The sequence below is a fragment of the Dendrobates tinctorius genome, unplaced genomic scaffold, assembly GCF_039654945.1.
Source record: "Dendrobates tinctorius isolate UK_male_01 unplaced genomic scaffold, ASM3965494v1 ptg000062l, whole genome shotgun sequence".
Taxonomy (NCBI): Eukaryota; Metazoa; Chordata; class Amphibia; order Anura; family Dendrobatidae; genus Dendrobates; species Dendrobates tinctorius.
In genome coordinates, this window is record NW_027361730.1 from 21349582 (window position 1) to 21374226 (window position 24645).

General features: G+C 43.2%; 1 protein-coding gene across 1 annotated transcript in view; it reads right to left on the minus strand.

Moving 5' to 3' along the window:
* LOC141093141 (stimulated by retinoic acid gene 6 protein-like) overlaps positions 1-24645 on the minus strand; it is a 196020-nt gene that overhangs the window by 166773 nt on the left and 4602 nt on the right. The window lies entirely within an intron of this gene.

Consider the following 24645-nt stretch of genomic DNA (forward strand, 5'->3'; position numbering starts at 1 on the left):
CGTTGTTAAAATAAAAAAATTGGATCTGAATCAGTTTGTGAATAAAGTTAAAATGTTCCATTTTTTTTCCACTTTCCAAAAATTCCTGTGAAGCACATGAAGGGTTAATAAACTTCTTGAATGCGGTTTTGAACACCTTGAGGGGTACTGTTTTTAGAATTGTGTCACTTTTGGGTATCATATAGACCCCTCAAAGTGACATTAAATGTGAGGTGGTCCCTAAAAAAAATGGGTGGTGTAAGAATGAGAAATCGTTGTTCAAATTTTAACCCTTCTAACTTTCTAAGAAAAAAAATTTTGCTTCCAAAATTGTGCTGATGTAAAGTAGACATGTGGGAAATGTTACTTATTAAGTATTTTGAGTGACACATTTCTGTGATTTAAGGGCATGAAAATTCAAAGTTGGAAAATTGTGAAATTTTCCAAATTTTCACCAAATTTCCATTTTTTCCAGAAATAAACGCAAATCATCACACGGAACCCCCAGCAGAAGATTCCTTAAAATGAGGCAGATGGAGGCACTGTGGATGCCATCTGATCTGTGATCCAGCGGTGTCTGTCTTTTTAGGATTACATAAAAGTGCCGTCGACTAGAGTTTTGTGCACTTCTGAAAAGGACAACGCTGAACAGAGGCCAGACAGCGTCCAGAATAACTCTGCTGCCTCATTACAGTGAATGGATCCCTTGGGGATTTCATCTGAATCACGACACTCAGAGATTTAGATGAAAACCCCAAAGTAAGTGCTCACCATGGAGCACCAGATAAATGTGATCCCAAATGCTATGTAAAACGTTCAGAATTAAAGCATCAACTCAACCCACAAAAACACAAACCCTCACTCAGGTCTGTCATCTGTTAACAGAAATATAAGGGCTTCCACGTTACTGGTAGCACAAAGGCTCTGGAAAAAGCAAAATGGCTCCTCACCCTCCAAAAGAAATTCAGCAAATTCTCTGCTCCCAAATCCAAATGCCCCCCTGTTCTGAGCCCCAGTGTGCCTAAACAACATTTAGCGCCCACAAATTTGGCATTTCTGTAGTGATGAGAGCCCACCTAATTTACAGGTGATGTGTCTCCAGAAGAATGAACTGGGTATAATGTACTGGTGACTGCAACATGCTGGTCACTACAGCGTGCTGATCACTACAATGGCAGTTTGTAATTTTCACTCAACAACATCCACTGCTGCTTGTTTCTGGAAAACACCCATGGAGTCAAAATCATCACTACACCTGTAGATAAATTTCCAAAGTGTTATAATTTCCAAAATGGGGTCACTTGAGGGGGGATTCTGCTTTTCCAGCACTTAGGGGCTCTTTATATGAAATTCGCAAACTAGTCTAGGAAAATCTGCGCTCCAGGAAGCAAATAGCACTCCGTCCCTCCCGAGTCACTCCATATGGCTAAGTAGTAATGTACAGCCACATATGGGGTATTTCTACATTCAGCAGAAATTGTGGGATAACTTCTGGTGCTAATCTTACCAATTTCCCTGTGTAAAAAATTTGGGACTAACACAATCTTGGTGGTAAAACTGTAAATTATTTCTTTTTCACTGCCCAATGGTATAAAGTCTGTGACACACCTGTAGTGTCAATATAATCATTGCATCCTAGATGAATTCAATGAGAGGTTTAAATGGTAAAATTGGGTCACTTATGGGGGGTTTCTGCTGTTCTGGCACCTCAGGGGCTCTGGCAACGTAACATGGCACCCTCAAACAAGTGCAGCAAACTCTTCACTGTAATATGTTGCTACTTCCCTTCTGAGCTTTTCACTGTGCCTCCAAAGTAGTTTTCAACCACAAGTGGGATATCGGTGAACTCAGGAGAAATTGCACAAAAAACTTTTGGGTCTATTTTCTCCTTTTGCCCTTGTGAAAATACAAAATTTGTAGCCAAAAAAAGATTTTTGTAGGAAAAATGTGATTTTATTTTAATTTTTACTGCTTAAAGTTCTAAACTTATGTGACGTACCTGGGGGTTCTAGATAAGTTCCATAAGGGGTGTAGTTTCCAAAATGGTGTCACTTGTGGGGATTTTACACTGTTTAGGCACATCAGGGGCTCTCCAAACATGACATGGCAATCACTAATTATTCCAGCATATTTTACATTAAAAAGTCTAATGGCGCTCCTTTCCTTCCGAACCCTGCCGAGAGCCCAAACAGTAGATTTCCCCCACATATGGGGTATTGGCATGCTCATGAGAAATTGCACAACAAAACGTATGGTCCATTTTCTCATGTTAACCTTGCGAAAGTAAAAAAAAAATTAGGTCTAAAGGAAAATTTTTGTGAAGGAAAAGTAAATGTTTATTTTTTTCTTCCACATTCCAAAAAGTCCTGTGAAGCACCTGAAGGGTTAATAAACTTCTTGAACGTGGTTTTAAGTACCTTGAGGCATGCAGTTTTTAGAATGGTGTCATTTTTGAGTATTTTCTGTCATATAGACCCCTCAAATTCACTTCAAATGTGCCAGAGCTGGAGCCAAGTGTCATTAACATAAAAAGCCATGGGGGTGAATACTTTTGCCAGCCACTGTATAAAGTGTCATGTCTGCCAACCTCTATGCCATTTTAAAGATGGCGCCACTGACTTGTTACACATGAGGGAGTTTGCACAAGAATCTTCTATTAATCATAAAGATCTGCCCTCACACACAATGGCGCAAGAAGATGACTATAGTACTCAGCACAGATGCAATATCGTACTTCCAGGGAAGCCTTTAATGGATTGGCCCTTTGTCCAATCATGTGATAGTATGCACACCAGTGTCTTGAAGACGTCTGGCACGGTGTTTAACTGTGCTATAGGAACATGGATTTTTCAAGGGGCGAGTCCCCTAACTATTATTATAATGTATGTACACACCTGTTGGTTATTCAATTCACACGTTTATACACTATATGATCCATTGTATTGATATAAAATGTATTTATATACATATATTATGTTTTATTATCACGGCCTGTCACATTACTTCTTTATGGAATGTCCACAGTGTACTTTATGCTTTATTAATAGGCAATATTGATTGTTTATGAGATATTGTCTGTGACATGCCATTTAAGGCGAACCTGTCGCTAGGTTTGGCCAGTATGAGAGATGGCCATCACCTTTCAGGCCTGATATACCTGATATTTATATCTGCCCCTAACCCAACCTGTATGAGAAGTAAACTAACTTCCTATAATCACTTGCAGGGCGATCCGTTCCGAGGGGCGTTGCTGGTCTTGTTCCGGTGCCTCCCTTCTTCCTTCAATCGCCATCCTCCTTCTTGCTCTGTGTGGATGATGCATCCCTCAGTCATCCAAACAGTCTCCCCGCCATCCTGCTCCTGCACAGGCGTACTTCTCTGTCCTGTTGAGGGCAGAGCAAAGAACTGCAGTGCGCACGCATCGGGGCTCTTTGATCTTTCCTGGCGCCTGCGCACTGCAGTACCTTGTTCTGCCTTCAACGGGTCAGAGAAGTACTCCTGCGTAGGCGCACGATGCCATAAACCCTGTGTGGATGACGCAGGGACGCATCATCCACAAGAGCAAGAAAACCACTCATTTGCACTTAAAACTGCTAGAGAGAATTTTCAGGAGGAACTAAAAAATTGCTATAGGAGGTGCAATAATAAAGACACCTTATTTTTTCTCTCATTGGAGGAGTGCTGACATGTTTTTGATATCTATTATGGACCTAGTTGAGGTGAGACTTTGATTTTAACTCAGCGTTCAAGCAAAGGAGAGTATAAATGGGACCCATGTTATTCAATAGTCTTGTACAGACACATGATTTTTTTTTCTCTGTCCGTGACAAAAATAATCACAGTATGCACTACTTTCATCAATCTGGAATAAACTTTAAATCTAGGAAACTGTACATGATCATGTACATGTTTTATTGTAGTTGTATTGAAATGGATAGGACACAGATGTGAAAAACTGACATATGGATGACACATGGATGAACATCTGATGAAAATAGGTTGATTTTTCATACGCTTGCCTGTAGCCACGCTAAGGCCATGTTCACACATTTCAAATACTGGAACAATCAGAGGATAAGCATAATAGAAACACGTCACCACTTCTGCATTTTTTCACCAGCTCGTGATTTTGGCTAATAAAAATTAAAAAAACTATTCAAATTTGTTATTGCTTTGCTTTAATTAAAGTGATGTGGGAAAAAATATTGCACTATAGTTTTTACTACACAATAAATGCCTTAAAACCAAAACTCAAGAAACAATGACAGAATTGCAATTTTTCACAATTCACATCACACAATTTTTTTTGCATTTTCAGTACGCCTTATGATAAAATGAATGGTGTGACTTAGAATGTCATTACTGCTTCTATTTTTCTTTACTTATGGTGAAATTGTTATGTCAAGGGGTTAATTTCACTTGTCTGTTCCTAGTCATGAACACAAAAATGGAATTCCTTAACACAGAAGTGAAAGCGTACTTAAAGATTTTATCAATGTGCCCTTTCATAGAAAAATTTAAAACTCCAGGAGAAAGAGAGATTACAATCTAAAGCCATTTTGGTAATAGGATCACATGGTTGACATATGGGGAGAGAATACATTTTATATAGCTAAGAAGTGACAGAAATAATTAAAACTCCTTTTGAGTCTGGGAATGATATCTATTGTGGGAAGACAAAGGCTATGTGTACAGTACCATGTCAGCCTATGGATTTCAAACTCCGCTGTGCCCACGTTGCGTTTTTTTCCACAGATTACAATCCGCAGCATGTCAATTGTTTGTGCAGAATCCGCAGCGGTTTCACACCTTCAACATTGTAGAGGTGTGAAACCGCAGGGCTAAACCGCAGGCTAATCCGCAGATAAACTGCCAATTTACCAGCGGATTTTGCCAAATCCGCACGGAAAAATCTGCAGCCCAATCCGCAACGTGTGCACATAGCCTAAGATTTGTACTATTGAGAGGGAAGCAAAAATCTAACACCTTTAGAGGTAACTCTTGTTCTCTTCAGAGGAAACTGGACGTCAGCAACTGCTCAGTTCGGTGCTAATGGACAGATATGAATATTGGGGTTTGTGTCAGTCCAATATTGATAGGACATACATTTTCAACTTCAGAATTAATTAAGGAAGAACATGCATATTTTTTCAGAACTGTGAAACATGCCATTCAGCCCCAAATGAATAGTGGCCAGATAGCCGACAACAACCATGCCATATTTCCTATCTATGAAAAGGTAAAATTCCAATAAAAAATAATACGTCAATATCAAATGCCTGTGAGAGTCAGGAGTGACGCGATCGTGAATGTTGGGAATCTCATAATTTTCTAAAACTTAAGCCATATCCCATGACCAGCCCTGTTAATAATTATCAAGGGGATGTGTGTGGGTGTAACATATGAGCTGATAAAAAGACAGGGCAAATTATGACGTGTTCAATGCCGGAAGATACATCGCCATGTAGGCATGATCCACTTTTATGGATGTTTTCAATCGGATTGCTTTCATCCACTAAGCTCTGAAACCATTGCAGTGATGTCAGATTTAGTTACTTTCTTTTGTTTATCCTTTTATTTTGCGCAAATGTGTATGCTATATTGCTTTATCCCCTTTGTAAAATCTTTTGTATATTTTTTATGAACACGGCCTATCTTTCTGGATTAAATATAAAATGTAATAGTTCTGTTCCTTTTGTTCTGTAAAGCACACTCCTGAAGCCATACGCTACCTGAAACCAGGTTTGCAATCGGTGTATAAACAACTGGTGGCGGCAGTGTGTATTTACTTTTGCTATTGTGAAGCTGGCAGGGACCATACCGAGGATATACTGTGTATATATACAGTATTCCCAGCATTGGAATTGGAGTTGTATATACCAAAACACTCACTGTTAGTTCTACAATAACTGGCCTACTAGTGGTAACAGCCTGCAGCTCCTCCGTTAATCAATGGTCAATTGAGTAATTGTCCTGATGATAGGGGCAGCAGAGGGCTGTTTGTGACAAAAAGATAAGGACATGGTGGTTTCCATGTGACCGCCCTGGCTGTGATCTTTGACATGCCCTAAACATATGAATGTTTTTACACACCACATTAAATAAATGCATCTTACAAAAATACATACAATTCTAGATACGCAGACCTGTATACAGTACACAGACATGCACACATGCCCAGACCTGTACATAAATACACAGACATGTAGACTCACAGACACGCACATACACAAATATATACATATACAAAGACACATACACAGCTAAATATACATGTACAGACATAAACATATTTAAAGTGATGAGCGAAACTGCTCGGTGATACTTGGATATCACTTGAGTATCTGTGTGCTCGGATATGCTCGGCACTTGTCAAGCATTGGCTGGTGCTTGGATTGAATGCTCGAATCCCCGCCCTGCATGTTGGGCACCTGTTACACAGCCAATAAATATGTGGGGATTGCCTGCCAGTCACGGTATAGCTGTAGCCATCTTGGTAGTGGCATTATAGTAACTGGCTGGTCACATTACCTCATCAGAGGTTATAAAACGACCAGAGCCACCATGCTCGTCACACTGACACCATTGCACAGCTCAGGGACAGTTCTTATTGGAGGGAGAGAGTAGTTGTCCAAGCCTGTAGTTTTTGGAATCAGAGTCCTCTAGTGGTGATTCTTTGCTGAACCATCATACGAAAAGTCCTTCTGAGGACTAATCTTGTACTTTGCGGTTTCTATGCCATACATTCTGCAATTAGCCTTGAGATAGCTGGAGCAAGGATATTGGCTGAATTCAGCCTCTAGGCATGGCTTAGGGCTTTGCAGTCCGTTGCTAAATATATAGCTGCTGCAGGTGGCCACATTTTTTGGGGGTGAAAAATTTGACTGTATTGTCATCCATACAGTTTGCAAATAAAGTCCGTGGAGCCTCATTTAAGAGTCTCAAACACGGGAATAGCCAGATCTTGCTTCAGGGAAGGAACCAGCCAAGGGGTGGCTCCTTTCAGAAACCACCATTACCACCATATTAAGTGTCCCTTTAAGTCAATATCCAGCTCTTTACGAAGGGAAATACCAAGGCCAGGTATCCATCCACAGATAGCTGTTTCGGGGTGTTGCCCCTCATCATTGTGGAGTAGGATTCTGGCTAGGTGGGAGCAATGCCTAGTAGACCAACATCACGAAACAATCACTGACCTCAGGGAGACCAGTCAAAGAAAACACTGCGGCAGCCGGCAAAGGCGCTCAATCAGCGAAATCCTAGGTGCAATGCTCCCTGGGAAATACGAATATGCAAATAAAGTCCATGGAGCCTCATTTAAGAGTCTCAAACATGGGACTAGCCAGATCTTCCTCCAGGGAAGGACCCAGCCAAGGGGTGGCTCCTTTCGGAAACCACCATTACCACCATATTAAGTGACCCTTAATATGGTGCAATGTTTTCTTTGACTGGTCTCCCTGAGGTCAGTGATTGTTTCATCCATACAGTTTAACATGCTCTGTATGAAATTACAGTTTTTTAAAATGTTTTAAAACCACTTGGCCTGCTACAGTTCACAAAAAAAGTTTGTTCCAAAAATTGACTATTCTCATCCATAAAGTTTAACGTGCTTTGTGTGAAATAATGTTCATTTGAAATTAACAAAAAAGCACTTGGCCTGCTATAGGAGACTATATTTTGTTCCAAAAGTTGACTATTTTCATTCATACTGTTTAAAATGTGTGAAATTAAGGTGGTTTGAAATTTTTAAAAATCGCTTGGTCTGCTACAGGTGACCAATTTTTTTTTTTTTTTTAAATTAAAAAAAAAAAATTAGTTTCAATTAATCAAGGAAACTTGGTTTCCAGAGACCTAACAATTATGAAATGCTTAAGGCATGCAGTAAGGCACGGGGAAGTGGAAGTGCTGATGATGGTGCACACAGACGGGAACTTGGACATGTGCGACTACACACATAGCTTCCTGTCCCATTTTGCAGGGAAGCATGGCACACCACTTTTGAAGCCACACCAGCCTGAATACATGCAGGGATTGCCTAACAAACAGGCAATCCACACCGAAACATACAGGAATAGGCAGTGGGGTGGCCAGAGGGAGAGGTCGGGCAACTGTTCTGCAGAGCACCAACACTCATGAATTTCTCCATCAAAGCGTTAGGTGTTGCCCAGTCTGGGACTTTTTTTTTTTTTTTTTTAAGAGCTCTGAGACAAAAAAAAGGTCATTTGCAACTGTGCCATGCCAAGATCAGCAAGACCTGAACACTAAGAGCCTAACCACCACCGGCATGATCAGGCCCATGTCATCTAAGCAACTGACTCGGTGGGCCGAACACCTGGGACCACAATTGATGCCAGTGGGGGACACCGCTGCCTCTTCCCCTGGGGTAGATGCTTGCCATCCCCTGTCCATGACACTGGCGCAGATGCCTCCTGCCCTGCACCTGTCCTTGCACATTCTGAAGCACCATCATGAGTCACTTCTAAATATTTATCACAGCACAGTGTTCAGCTGCCCCTAGCCCAGAAATTGGAACAAAAAGAAAGTTCCCAGCCACCCACCCACAGGCCCACATGCTAAACGGGCACATTTCCATTCTATTTGCCATGGAAATGTTGCCATTTAGGCTGGTAGACAAGGAGAATTCCCGTTGACTCATAGTGGCAGTTGTCCCTTGGTATTTGATCCCCAGCCACCACTTTTTATTCCGGTGTGGTGTCCCTGCCTTTTACCAGCACATGTCCAGGAACATCATCCGTACTTTTTCCAATGAACTTACTGGCATTGACATTATATTTCCCTGACGGCATACTAGGTGAACTTCGTGAAGGCCGGGGCCGAGTGACACCCTCCTGTTACTCCTCATCTTTCATCTTTAATGTGGTATCTCAGAGCACGTCATCCACATCAGGCGATGCTGGAAGCTCTGCAGCACTGCCTCAGCAAAGTGTCAATATGCTCTGCTGGAGCTCATTTGTCTAGGAGACAAACCTCACACAGCAAAGTAACTTAAAGGAATAACACACCAGACTGCTCTGTTTTTTCACGCTGAACCTCAAACCAGGTATGGTAATGTGTGATAATAGGGGTAACTTGGAGGCGGCTGTGAAGTTTGGCAAGCTCACACACCTAACATGCTTGGCAGCTGTCCCTCGATACTCGATCCCCAGCTGAAACTTTTTCTTCCAGTGTGGCGTCTGCTCCTTTTACCAGCACATGTCCAGGAACATCACCCGTGCCGTTATCAACACACTTACTGGCATTGTCCACTTAATGACCATCACATGGACAAACTCTTGTGGCCAGGGGCGCTACATTTCCTTGATGGCACACTGAGTGAGCTTTGTACAGGCTACAGCAGTGTCACACCCTGGCACAGCAAACGTGCTACCGAGGCCAAGGATAGCTGGCCAAACTTCTATCAGTGTTTCCTCAACTTCCTACACCAGTTCCTGCTCCTCTTCATCCTCCATCTATGATATGCTTTCTCAGAGCACATCATCCACATCAGCCAAAAGCTGGAGGCAACAGGTTCTGCTGGAGCTAATTTGCATAGGAGACTAACAGTACACCACGACAGAGTTATTGAAAGGAATAATAGACAAGACAGATCTGTGGCTCTTGCTGCTGAACCTACAACCAGGAACGGTTATGTGTGATAATGGTTGTAAGCTGGTGGCGAAAGGTGGTAAGCGATGATGATGCCATTATCAGCGCATCAATCCCATATCTGTGCCTTCTTAGACAGTCACTGCTGACTATTAAACATGAAACTTTGCATGCGGACCAGATGGAGATGGAGGAAGACATGAGACAGGGAGATACTACCCAGCCTCATATCATCTGCTCAGAGCAGATTGGGTAACAATGAGGAGTTGGAGAGCTAAGGAGGAGCTAGTTACTAGTACCCACACAAGCCTTGTCCTGTCTCTCCTATGCCTAAGGAGGGGAAAGAAGAGGAAGAGAGGGAGGAGGAAGAGATGGAGTCATCATAGTAACATACTGTAGTTATTAAGGTTGAAGGAAGACTTTAAGTCCATCTAGTTCAACCCATATCCTATCCTAACTTGCCCTAAAATGTTGATCCAGAGTAAGGCAAAAAAAAAACCCATGTGGCACACAGTAAGCTTCACATTGGGGAAAAAAAATTCCTTCCCGACTCCACATACGGCAATCAGACTAGCTCCCTGGATCAACGCACTATTAAGGAAACTAGTGTATATACCCTGTAATATTATACTTTTCAAGAAAGGTATCCAGACCCTTTTTAAATTTTAGCAGGGAATCACTCATTACAACATCATACGGCAGAGAGTTCCATAGTCTCACTGCTCTTACAGTAAAGAATCCGCGTCTGTGATTATGCTTAAACTTTCTTTCCTCCAGACGTAGAGGATGCCCCCTTGTCCCCGTCACAGGTCTAAGAGTAAAAAGATCATTAGAAAGGTCTTTGTACTGTCCCCACATACATTTATACATTGTAATAAGATCACCCCTAAGCCTTCGATTTTCCAAACAGGACTGGCATATAGCAAATGTGGTGCCAATATTCAAAAAGAGGACAAAAACTGAACTTGGAAATTATAGGCCAGTACGTTTAACCCTACTGTGGGTAAAATCCAGGAGGGTTTTCTAAGAGATACTATACTGGAGTATCTGAAGAAGAATAACCTCATGACCCAATATCAACATGGGTTTACAAGGGATCGTTCTTGTCAGACTAATCTGATAAGCTTTTATGAAGAGATAAGTTCCGGACTGGACCAAGGGAATGCAGTGGACGTGGTGTACATGGACTTTTCAAAAGCTTTGATACGGTGCCACACAAAAGGTTGATACATAAAATGAGAACAATGGGGATAGGGGAAAATATGTGTAAGTGGGTTAAGAGCTGGCTCAGAGATAGGAAACAAAGGGTGGTAATTAATGGAGCACACTCGGATTGGGTAACGGTTAGCAGTGGGGTACCACAGGGGTCAGTTTTGGGCCCGCTTCTTTTTAACATATTTATTAATGACCTTGTAGGGGGCATAGAGAGTAAAATTTCCATATTTGTAGATGACACTAAACTCTGCAGGGTAATGAATACAGAGGAGGACAATTTTATATTACAGGGGGATTTATGTAATTTAGAAGCTTGGGCTGATAAATGGCAAATGAGCTTTAATGGAGACTTGGCTAGAACGAACAAGATGTATAATTATTTGCTTAATTGTAAAACACTGGGCAAAACTGTCACTGAAAAAGACCTGGGTGTATGGGTGGACAACAAATGTCATGGTTAGGGTTTTGACCTGGAGCTTCTGGGCAATAGGAAGCCAGTGAAGGGCCTAGCATAGGGGGGAGGCTGGGGAATAGTGGGGAGACAGGTAGATTAGTCAGGCAGCAGAGTGTAGGATGGACTGGAGTGGTGCCAGAGTGCTAGAGGGGACGCCAGAGAGAAGGAGGTTGCAGTAGTCGAGGCAGGAGATAAGGGCGTGCGCACTAGTGTTTTTGTGGTTTCGTGGTTGAGTAATGCACAGATCTGGGAAATATTTTTGAGTTTGAGGTGGCAGGAGGAGGCAAGGGCTTGGATATGTGGTTTGAAAGAGAGGGCAGAGTCGAGGATCACCCCAAGGCACCGAGCGTGCGGGACTGGGGAAAACGAGCAGCCACTGACATTGATGGATAGGTCTGGTGGAGGGGTAGAGTGAGATGGGGGAAAGATGATTAATTCTGTTTTGTCCATGTTCAGTTTGAGAAAGTGAGCAGAAAAGAAGGCTGAGATAGCAGACAGACATTGTGGGATTTTGGTCAGTAAGGAGGTGAGGTCAGGTCCAGCTATGTAGATCTGGGTGTCATCAGTGTAGAGGTGATACTGCAAACCGTGGGATTCTATGAGCTGTCCCAGACCGAAGGTTTAGATGGAGAAGAGTAGGGGTCCTAGGACTGAGTCTTAATGAACACCGACAGACAGGGGGCGAGGTGGTGTGTGAGAGGGAGACATTGAGACATTAAATGTTCGGTCTGTTAGGTATGATGAGATCCAGGATAGGGCCAAATCTGTGATGCCAACAGATGAGAGAATCTGTAGCAGAAGGGAATGGTCCACGTTGTCGAAAGCAGAAGACAGGTCCAGGAGAAGGACAGAGTAGTGTCGCTTGCTCTTGGCAGTTAATAGGTCATTGGTGACTTTAGTTAGGGCAGTTTCATTTGAGTGATGCGGTTGGAAGCCAGATTGTAACCAGTCAAAGAGGGAACAGGAGATGAGTTGGGAGGACAGTTCAAGATATGCATGCCGTTCCAGTAGTTTTGAGGCGTAAGGGAGAAGAGATATTGGGCGATAGTTAGACACAGAGGATGGGTCGAGGGAGGGCTTTTTGAGGATGGGTATGATTGAGGCATGTTTGAAGGATGAGAAAAGACCCCATTTGTATGTGAAAGGTTGAAGAGGTGTGTTAGAGTTGGGATGAAGACTGTGGCAAGGTTAGGGATGAGGTGGGACGGGAGCGGGTCAAGCGCGCAAGTGGTGAGGTGTGATCTTGACAGGAGGGTGGAGAGCTGATCTACTGTCATGGTTGAGAAGCTGGTTTTGGAAGAACAGGGCTGATTGGCTAAGAGGGGCATTGGTGGCTGCGGGCCAAAGATTTCTCTGATTGTATCAATCTTCTGCTTAAAGAAGGAGGCAAAGTCTTGAACAGAAATGAGAGGAGAGGTAGGAGGTGCTGTGGGACGGAGTAGAGAATTGAAAGTGTTGAAGAGCTGTTTAGGGTTGTGAGACAGGGAGGATATGAGAGATGCGAAGTAAGTTTATTTTGTAGCAGAGAGCATGGACTTGAAGCTGGCAAGGGACTGCTTGTATGCGTTGAAGTGATCGGTAGAATGGGTTCTCTTCCATCTCCGCTCAGTGGCACTGGAAACCCGTCTCAGTTCTTTGGTCAGGCTGGTCAGCCACGGCTGCTTGTTGATTGTACGAGTTTTGCTCTGCGTGTGGGGGGCGCCCAATCAAGTGTTGCTGTTATTGTGGTGTTGTAAAAAGTGGCAGCAGCATTTGTGTCAAGAAGGGAAGCTATGTCTGTGAGGGGGAGAAGGGACTCAGAGATTGATTGTAAATAGAGGCGTTTGAGATTCCTACAAAGGTGAACGAGTTTGTGGGGTGGGGGTTGCATAGTAGGAGAGGAGATGGAAGAGAATGTCAGTAGGTTGTGGTCAGGCAGGGGTAGGGGTGAGTTAGTGAGATTAGTGAGGGAACTGAGATGGGTGAAGATAAGGTCCAGTGTGTGAACATCTTTATGAGTGGCTGCAGAGGACCATTGAATGAGGCCGAGGGAAGCCGTAAGCAATAGAACTTTAGAGGCAGCCGGGGTGGAAGTGTCAATGGGGATGTTGAAATCACCCATGATGATGGTGGGGATGTCAGCAGAGAGAAAATGGAGTAGCCAGGTGATGAAGTGGTGGAGAAAGGTGGAGATGGCGAGTTCTTGGGGGCGGTAGTGGACAGCTAGTTGGAGGTTGGAGGGGGAAGAGATGCAGACGGAGTGCACCTCGAACGAGGGAAGAGTAGCAGATGGTGGTAGTAGAATTGGGGTAAAGGAGCAGGTATCAGACAGGAGCAAGCCAACTCCTCCACCACGTTTGTTGCTGGGGCGAGGGGTGTGAGAGAGATGGAATCCGCCATAGGAAAGCGCAGCTGGAGAGGCTGTGTCAGAGGGAGTGAGTTAGGTTTCAGTGATGGCAAGGAAGGAGAGTTTGTTGGTGATAAAGAGGTCATAGATAAACGATATGCTGCATTCAAATTTCCTTCAACTTTGACCAAGTTTCCTGTGCCTTTGTAGCTCACACATCCCCCAAACATCAGTGATCCACCTCCGTGCTTTACAGTAGGAATGGTATTCATTTCATCATAGGCCTTGTTGTCCTCTCTCCAAATTTAACGCTTATGGTTGTGTCCAAAAAGCTAAATTTTGGTCTCATCACTAGTGTTGAGCGATACCATCCGATACCCTAAAATATTGGATCGGATGGTATCGGCCCGATACAAAAAAAGTATCGGGTATCGCCGATTCCGATACCGGAAGTCCCATTCAAGTCTATGGGACTTCCGGTATCGGAATAAGAAAAACCCTTTTCTGTCCTTGTACAGCCTCTCGGGGGTGTGTACGGACCTTCCGTGGGTCTGTGCCGGCCTGCCGGGGGTCTGTGCTGACTGCCCGGGGGTGACGGGAGCTAGGTATCCTTCCGCACTGTATTCCTCCGCCACTGTAAAAAAAAGTCCCTAGTCTCACTTTATGGCATTGCTGTGTGAGAAATTTCCCACGCAGCTTTTGCCATAAAGTAAGACTAGGGACTTTTTTTTACAGTGGCGGAGGAATACAGTGTGGAATGATACCTAGCTCCCGTCATTGGATTCCTGGTGCCCGTAGAGAACGGTAGCATCAGCTGATGCTGCTGTTCTCCACGCAAGATCGTCATGGGACACTCGTGGACTTCTGCGGATCAGGGGTAAGTATATTGGTGGTTTGTTATTTTAATATTTATTCCACAGATGACAATGGCTTCGGGGAACAAAGTGACAAGAGATGGTGAGTATGTACTCTATGTTATATGTACTGTATGTCTATATGTATGTATTGTATGAATGTATTGTATGTAGTATATATGTATGTTGCATGCATGTAGTATATATGTAGTATGCATGTTGCATGCATGTAGTATATATGTAGTATATATGTAGTATGTATGTTGCATGTAGTATATATGTAGTATATATGTATGTTGCATGCATGTAGTATATATGTGGTATATATGTAGTATGCATGTTGCATGCATGTAGTATATATGTTGTATATATGTATGTTGCATGCATGTGGTATATATGTAGTATGCATGTAGTATATATGTAGTATGTATGTAGTATGTTGCATGCATGTAGTATATATGTAGTATGTATGTTGCATGTGGTATATATGTAGTATATATGTATGTTGCATGCATGTAGTATATATGTAGTATGTATGTTGCATGTAGTATATATGTATGTTGCATGCATGTAGTATATATGTTGTGTATATGTATGTTGTATGCATGTGGTATATATGTAGTATGCATGTTGCATGCATGTATTATATATGTAGTATGTTGCATGCATGTAGTATATATGTGGTATATATGTAGTATGTATGTTGCATGCATGTGGTATAAATGTAGTATGTATGTATGTTGCATGCATGTAGTATATATGTAGTATGCATGTTGCATGTAGTATATATGTATGTTGCATGCATGTAGTATATGTGGTATATATGTAGTATGCATGTTGCATGCATGTAGTATATATGTTGTATGTATGTATGTTGCATGCATGTAGTATATATGTGGTATATATGTAGTATGTGTGTATGTTGCATGCATGTAGTATATATGTAGTATGCATGTAGTATATATGTAGTATGCATGTTGCATGCATGTAGTATATATGTAGTATGCATGTTGCATGCATGTAGTATATATGTTGTATGTATGTTGCATGCATGTAGTATATATGTAGTATGTATGTAGCATGTATGTAGCATGTAGTATGTATTTTTTTTTTTACATTCAACACATTAGCCGGATGATGGGACCACTACTGTCCCATCATTGGCTAATGTGTCAATCACTGTCATTGTAGCAGGCATCGCCCAATGGGACTTATAGTCCCATCGGGCGATGCCTGCACAGACCCCCGGACAGTCGGCACAGACCACCGGGCAGTCGGCACAGACCCCCGGCAGGCCGGCACAGACCCCCGCAGCCTGCACAGACCCCCGGACAGTCGGTACAGACCCCCGGCAGGCCGCACAGACCCCCGGGCAGTCGGCACAGACCCCCCGGAAGGCCCAAACTGACGGCGCATCATGATGCGCACAGACTGCGCATCATGATGACGTATTTTGGGCAGCCAATCAGAGCCACAACAGTGGCTCATTGCATTATGGGAACTTCCGATTCCGATATTGAAAAAATATCGGTACTCGGTATCGGAATTCCGATACAGCGAATATCGGCCGATACCCGATATTTGCAGTATCGGAATGCTCAACACTACTCATCACTCCAAATTACGTTGTTTCAGAAGTTTTGAGGCGTCTCTGTGCTGTTTTGTGTATTTTATGCAAGATACTTTGTGGCATCTGCGCAGTAATGGCTTCCTTCTGGCGACTCAACCATGCAGCCCATTTTTCTTCAAGTGACTCCATATTGTGCTTCTTGAAACAGCCACATCGCTAGTTTTTTGGGAGTCCAGTATTTCAGCTGATGTTATTTGTGGGTTTTTCTTTGCATCCCGAACAACTTTCTTGGCAGTTGTGGACAAAATTTTTGTTGGTCTACCTGACCGTGGTTTTGTTTTTACAGAGCCCCTGATTTTCCATTTGTTAATCACAGTTTGAATGCTGCTGATTGGCATTATCAATTCCTTGGATATCTTTTTGTATCTCTTTCCTGGTTTATACAGTTCAACTTTGAGGGGTCTATATGGCAGAAAATACCCAAAAGTTACACCATTCTAAAAACTGCACCCCTCAAGCTACTCAAAACTATATTCAAGAAGATTATTAACCCTTCAGGTGTTTCACAGGAACTAAAGCAATGTGGAAAGAAAAAATGGACATTTTAATTTTTCCAACAAAAATTTTCTTTTAGCATCAATTTTTTCATTTTCACATGGGAAACAGGATAAAATGGATCCTAAAATTTGTTGGGCAATTTCTCCTGAGTACAACGATACCTCATATGTGGTCATAAACCACTGTTTGGGCGCACGGCACGGCTCAGAAGGGAAGGAGCGCCATTTGACTTTTTGAATGGAAAATATGCTGGAATATTTAGCGGTTGCCATGTCGTGTTTGGAGAGCCCCTGTGTGCATAAACATTGGAGCTCCTCCACAAGTGACCCCATTTTGGAAACTAGACCCCCCAAGGAACTTATCTAGATGCATAGTGATCACTTTGAACCCCCAGGTACTTCACAAATTGATCTGTAAAAAAAAAAAAAAAACTTTTTTTTTTTCACAAAAATTTTCTTTTAGCCTCAGTTTTTTCATTTTCACATGGGCAACAGGATAAAATGGATCGTAAAATTTGTTGAGCAATTTCTCCTGAGTGCATAAAATACCTCATATGTGGTCATAAACCACTGTTTGGGTGCACGGCATGGCCCGGAAGGCAAGGAGCACCATTTGACTTTTTGAATGGAAAATTAGCTCCAATCGTTATCGGACACCATGTCGCATTTGGAGATCCCCTGTGCACCTAAACATTGGAGCTCCCCCACAAGTGACCCCATTTTGGAAACTAGACCCCCTAAGGAACTTATCTAGACATGTAGGGAGCACTTTGAACCCCCAAGTGCTTCACAAAAGTTTATAACACAGAGCAGTGAAAATAAAAAATAATTTTTTTTCCTCAAAAATAATTTTTAGCACACTATTTTTAATTTTCACAAGGCTAACAGGAGAAATTGGACCACAAATCTTGTTGTCCAGTTTGTCCTGAGTACGCTGGTACCCCATATGTGGGGGGAAACCACTGTTTGGGCACACGGCAGGGCTCAGAAGGGAAGGAGCGCCATTTGACTTTTTGAAATGCAAATTACTTCCAATCGTTAGCGGACACCATGTTGTGTTTGGAGAGCCCCTGTGTGCCTAAACATTGGAGCTCCCCCACAAATGACCCCATTTTGGAAACTAGACCCCCCATGGAACTTATCTAGATGTGTAGTGAGCACCTTGAACCCTCAAGTGCTTCACAAAAGTTTATGACGCAGAGCCGTGAAAATAAAAAAAAAAATTTTTCCCTCAAAAAATTATTTTTTAGTGCGCAATTTTTTATTTTCACAAGGGTACCAGGATAAATTAGACCCCAAAATTTGTTGTCCAGTTTGTCCTGAGTAAGCTGGTACCCCATATGTGGGGGATGACCACTGTTTGGGTACACGTCGGGGCTCGGAAGGGAAGTAGTGACATTATGAAATGCTGACTTTGATGGAATGGTCTGCGGGCATCATGTTACATTTGCAGAACCCCTGATGTACCTAAACTGTGGAACCCCCCCACAAGTGACCCCATTTTGGAAACTAGACCCCCTAAGGAACTTATCTAGATGTGTGGTGAGCACCTTGAGCCCCCAAGTGCTTCACAGAAGTTTATAACGCAGAGACGTGAAAATAAAAAATATTTTTTTTTCCTCAAAAAAAATGATTTTTAGCCAGCAATTTTTTTTTTCACAAGGGTAGCAGGATAAATTGGACCCCAAAAGTTGTTGTACAGTTTGTCCTGAGTACACTGGTGCCCCATATATGGGGGGGAACTATTGTTTGGGCACACGTAAGGGCTCGGAATGGAAGTAGTGGCGTTTTGAAATGCAGACTTTGATGGAATGGTCTGCGGTCGTCATTACGTTTGCAGAGCCCCTGATGTGCCTAAACAATAGAAACCCCCCACAAGTGACCCCATTTTGGAAACTAGACCTCCCAAGTAACTTATCTAGATGCCTGGTGAGCACTTTGGACCCCCAAGTGCTTCACAGAAGTTTATAACGCAGAGACGTGAAAATTAAAAAAAAAAATTTTTCCACAAAAATATTTTTTTAGCCCCCAATTTTTTATTTTCCCAAGGGTACCAGGAGAAATTAGACCCCCAAAGTTGTTGTGCAATTTTTCCTGAGTACGCTGATACCCCATATGTTGGGGTAAACCACTGTTTGGGCACACGTCGGGGCTTGGAAGGGAGGAAGCACAGTTTAACTTTTTGAACGCAAAATTGGCTGGAATCAATGGTTGCACCATGTCGCGTTTGGTGACCCCCTGATGTGCCTAAACAGTGGAAACCCATCAATTCTAACTCCAGCCCTAACCCCAACACACCCCTAACCACAGCCCTAACCCAAACACATCCCTAACCCTAATTCCAACTCTAACCATAACCCTAACCCCAACAGACCCCGAACCCTAATCCCAACCCTAACCATAACCCTAACCACAAGCCTAACCCTAATTCCAACCCTAACCCTCTTTCCAACCCTAACCCTCTTTCCAACCCTAACCCTCTTTCCAACCCTAACCCTCTTTCCAACCCTAACCCTCTTTCCAACCCTAACCCTCTTTCCAACCCTAACCCTCTTTCCAACCCTAACCTTCTTTCCAACCCTAACCCTCTTTCCAACCCTAACCCTCTTTCCAACCCTAACCCTCTTTTCAACCCTAACCCTCTTTTTAACCCTAACCCTCTTTTCAACCCTAACCCTCTTTTCAACCCTAACCCTAACCCTCTTTTCAACCCTAACCCTAATGGAAAAATAAAAATAAAAATATTTTCTTTATTTTATTAGTTCTGCCTACCTATGGGGGTGATAGTCGGGGGGTTTATTTACTTTTTCTTTCATTTTGATTACTGTGAGAGTGATCAAAATGAAAGAATGGAATCTGCAGCCGGCAGATTCGGGCGGGCGCACTGCACATGCGCCCGCCATTTTCAAAGATGGCGGCGCCCATCATCCGGACCCGAGGGACACCGGGAGGGGGGGCAGATGATGACAGCGGCGGCAGATCGCCGCTGTCATTCCGTTGCGGGGGGGCGATCGCCGGTGGGGGGGTGGGATCGGTGTCTCCAGCCATGTCCGATGCTACAGCAGCGTCGGACATGGCTGGATTGTAATATTTCATCAATTTTCATTGATGAAATATTACTATCGCTCTGATTGGCTGTTTCACTTTTAACAGCCAATCAGAGCGATCGTAGCCACGCCCCCTGTGGTGAATTACAAAGCCCCCTGTATCTGAGGGTCGGGTGACCTTTCAGTGACCCCGGTCACCCGACCCGCAGGGGGGCTTTGAAGTCATGACGCCACATAGGCGTCACTGGTCAGATTTGAACCAGGTTTCATGACGCCTATGTGGCGTCATTGGTCGTGAAGGGGTTAAACCCATTTGTGTCAACTTGTTTGCATGTTATCATGCCAAAATCACCAGGGTATGTGAACTTTTGATCATGGTCATTTCGATGTTTTAGGTTGTTATTATGATTTAAAAACAGAAAACACAGTAGTTAGACAATAAATGGCTTCACTCAACCACTAACCATGAGTGGAGAAAAAGTTTTGGTGTTATCATTCATATTCTCTGAAAAAAGGCCAAGAAAGCAAACATTCTGCTGGGGTATGTAAACTTTTGAGCCTAACTGTATGGACCCTGCAGCCTAGTACTATGGCTCCCTGGTACTATGAATATCCCAGTATATATGGCTCTCCCATCCTGGCATTTACATGGCCCCACCATCCTGTTATATATGGCCCCCGCAGCCTAGTATGTATCGCTTTCCCATCCTGGTATAATATGGCACCCTTCATGATGCACTACTCACCTTCCTTCACTCCTTTGCAGCCCCACTTCTGTTCTGATGCCAGCAGCTGACTAGTGTGTAAGTGAAGCAGCCATGCGCACCCACGCACTGACGTCAGCTGCCAGAAAATTCAATGCTTCCCAGGCCCATGTTTATGGGTGTGGGGAGCAGTGAATATTTATTTATATTAATAGTGGACATAAATGATCGCCCAGCTGTTGCAGGAAACCGGCAGGTGCAGCTAAAGTGTGCCCACTATTAAAATGAATGAATATTCACTGCTCTCAATTCCCATAGTCCCACCCACCTCTCACCACCAACTTCAGTGCAGAGAGGTGGGTGGGATTAATGGGTGTGGGGAGCAGTGGATATGAATTTTCTTTAATAGCAGGCACACTGTTAGCCAAAGCTGTTAGCTCATGCCTCCGGTGACCCTATTCCTCCTCCGTCATTTTCTTTTTTCTGCCCTCAACGTGCGCCCCCCCTCAGGGAAACAGGAGGTAGCACCCTAGGCAGGTGCCTGCCCCACGTCCTGACCCTGCTCTCAGGAAACACCTTGAAAACTCAGGAGCTTCACATAAGTTTAGAACACAAGAGGAGTGAAAATGGGGGGGGGGAACGTTTTACCCACAAAAGGGTAACATGAGAAATTGCTTGATACAATTTGTTATGTAATTTCTCCTGAGTAAGTAGATACCCCATATGTGGGGGAAAGCTAATTTTTGGGTGCATGGCAGGGCTCATAAGAGAAGGACTTTCTGAATGCAAAATTTGCTGGAATAATTAGCAGACACCATGTTGCGTTTGGAGAGCCCGTGATGTGCCTAAACAGTGGAAACCCCCCACAAGTGACACCATTTTAGAAACTAGACTCCTCAAGGAACTTATCTAGATGTGTGGTGAGCGCTTTGAACCCCCAGATGCTGCTCTGCTTCTCAGAAGTTTATAACATTGAGCTGTGAAAATTAAAAAAATGCAAAAAAATTTTCTTCCACAAAATTGTTTTTTTTTTAGCCCCAAAGTTTGTAATTTCACAAGGGTAGAAGGAGAAATTTCACAATACTATTTGTTGGGCAATTTGTCCTGAGTATGCCGATACACCATATGTAGATCAAAACTAATGTTTGGGCAGACAGCAAGGCTTGGAAGAGAAGGCGGGAAGTTATCTAGATGTTTTACCGTACTCATTGAATCCCCAGGTGCTTCTCAGAAGTTTATAACATTGAGCAGTGAAAATAAAAGAAAAAAATCACATTTTCAGACAAAAATTTTGTTTAGTTCCCAATTTTTTATCTTCATAACGTAACAGGAGAAAATGGACCCCAACATTTGTTGTGAAATTTCTCTTGAGTACCCAGATACCCCAAATGGGGTGAAAAACTACTGTCTGGGCGCATGTCATGGCACTCAAATTTTGATGGAATGGTCTGCCGGTGTCATGTCGCGCTTGGAGAGCCTAAACAGTGGAAACCACAAAAGTGACCCCATTTTGGAAACTAGACCCCACAAGGATGTGTGGTGATCTCCTTGAACACTCAGGTGCTTCAAAGAAGTTTATAACGTAGAGCCGTGAAAATAAAAAAAATAAAAAAAAAAATCACATTTTATTTTAGCCCCCAATTTTTTTATTTTACAAGGGTAACAGGAGAAAATAGAACCCAAAATTTGTAATGCAATTACTTCTGAGCATGCAGATTCACCTATATGTGGTCGAAAATTGCTTTTGAGGCACAGTGCAAAGCACCGAAGGGAATAGCAGCGGTCGGGGGTCGTTACTTACCTGTCAGACGCGGCGATCCTGACGTCCTCCCGTCCGCGTCCACGCATCGCTCGTCGGCGCCACAGGAAGCCCAGCAGGAAGCTGATGACGAGAAAAGGTCAGGACGATCTCGCACGATCGGAGATAATCAGCGGGGGAGCGGTCGGAGGTAAGTATCACACATAGCGATATCGCTAGCAATATCGCTGCTACGTCACAAAAACAAGTGACGTTATAGCGATATTGCTAGCGATATCGCTAGCGATATCGCTTAGTGTGACAGGCCCTTAAGAGATTCTTCCAGGGGTCTTCCCAATGCTTTTCTCCTTCCATTCAGCAATTTCCATTTCAACATTTTCTCTGCTCCCCAGACCTCCTTACAGGGTCTGACGGAAAGATGCTCTGATTTCCCATTGACTCCCATTACTCATTAATCGAAACGAGCATACGAGTATTAGAAATTGCTCAGTTCGAGTAACGAGCATCTGAACATTTTAGTGTTCGCTCATCCCTATTGAAGACATAAAAAGACTTATAAACGGAAATACACGTTCATATATGCACATTAACAGACAAACACACATATTAGGGGTGTTTCTACATCAGACTACAAAGCACTCACCTTTCCCCAGCATGTCTCCAGCCCCACCCCCATACTTGATTGAAGCTCTTCTCCAGCTGGAAGCTGGGAGTACAGCGAGCTGTGTGTCTCCGTTCCACATCATATTTTAGTTGAATGTACGTCATAAGATGCACATTCAACTGAAATAGGCACTTGTGTCAGTGGGTCCCTCTACAACATGGGCACAGTGCCCTCCCTGCCAGCCCCGCTGATGAAGCAACAGCTACTATGGGAATGGATGGGGGGGATATATGCCGCTCTGCCCAGACCCTTCACATTTGCCATAGACTTTAATGCAATTTAACGGTTGCATGCAACTCGAGTGCAACTTGTCTACAAGGGGGCTGTTTAATTTACAGCAAAATCAAAGCTCTAGAATAGCCCACAACAGGAAGTCACAGAAAAGTTGCTTAGTTCTTTTCTAAGAATTGCTATCTCGTGAGGCATCACTATGCAGCCCTAGTTAAAATCAAGGGGATGTCAAACAAGGAAAAGTATTAAAACCAGGTCCGAAGGGAATACTTAGCTACCTATCCAAATCCTTTCCACTCTTGTTCCAACCCTGCTTGCAGTTCGCTGATTGTTGTTGGAAAGCCCTGGACTTTTTTTTGATCGCTGGTCTCCCGCTGGCCAGCAAGCATCACTGCGTGTGACAGGCGGGAGACCAGCGATCAGCTGGTAACTAAGGTAAATGCAGGGTTTCTAAGCAGCGAGCTGTGCTTAGAAACCCTCTGTGTACCTTAGTTACCAGCGCGCTGATGCAGGGAGCTGGTAACCAAGGTACACATCGGGTTTCTAAGTGACGCGCGCTGCTTAGAAACCCGATGTGTACCTTAGTTACCAGCTCCCTGCATCAGTGCATTAGTAACTAATGTACACAGCGACACCGCACGCTCGGCGTCGCTGGTGCTGATCGCTGCTGAAGCTGTCTGTTTGACAGCTCACCAGCGATCATGTAGCGACACACCTGCGATCCTGACAAGATGATATTGTTGTCAGGATCGCTGGTGAGTCGCTATTTGTGACAGGGCCCTTATGACGAGATGACAGACACAAGTGACCTTGGAAAGCCAATTACTGTCCACAGCACAATGACCAGGGGGAGCCACTAAAGCCAGTGATTGATTACTGCAGTCACATGCCTTTCTATGTCTCCTGTCCTTGGACAGCATGGTCAAAGCAGTAAATAGACTGAAAATGTAGTAAGTATGCAAATGTTTAATTAACTATTTTCTTCATACACCATTCTGATCGGTTTTAATAGGTAATGCGTTTTCAATGGATAATTTCAGTGTCTTGCTGAAAAAGTACAAAATATTGTGTGATGAATGAAAACTAATACAAGACAAGAGCAACAACTGGTTATGCACAAGTAGGACACCAATGCTGCAAATATTATAAAAAGTGCATCATAAGGATATAAAGAACCCCATAACAATGCCAGGAATGCCTGCTTTACTACTTGCTGACAGTAATCTGAATTGTAGCAATACACATCAGTTATATATCAGAACGTCTGAACAAATGAGAACACACTGAGTGTGACAAGACAACAGAAAGTCAGCAAAATACTATTTTCCAATAAAAGGGAGGACATTTTTCACCAAAGAGGGCCTCATTAGCTCTGGACTACAGGCGCTGTAGGTATACCCATGAAAGGGTAAATTCTGGGTGAGGAATGTTTGATAATGATTATCTATTTGAATGCCCATTGGTATACAGAGTTTCTTATAAGAGATGTCTAAAAACAAATGTAAATAAATGCAGCGATGATATTTTCCGAAAAGAAACAATTATATCTCAGCTTTCACGATTCTTGGACATTAAGAAAAAATGAAATTAACTTCTACACTTTGCTTTTCCATTAGAGTTAGAACATTTTTCCCACCAAGCTTGCATCTGAACAGAGAAACCACTGTCCATAAATGGCT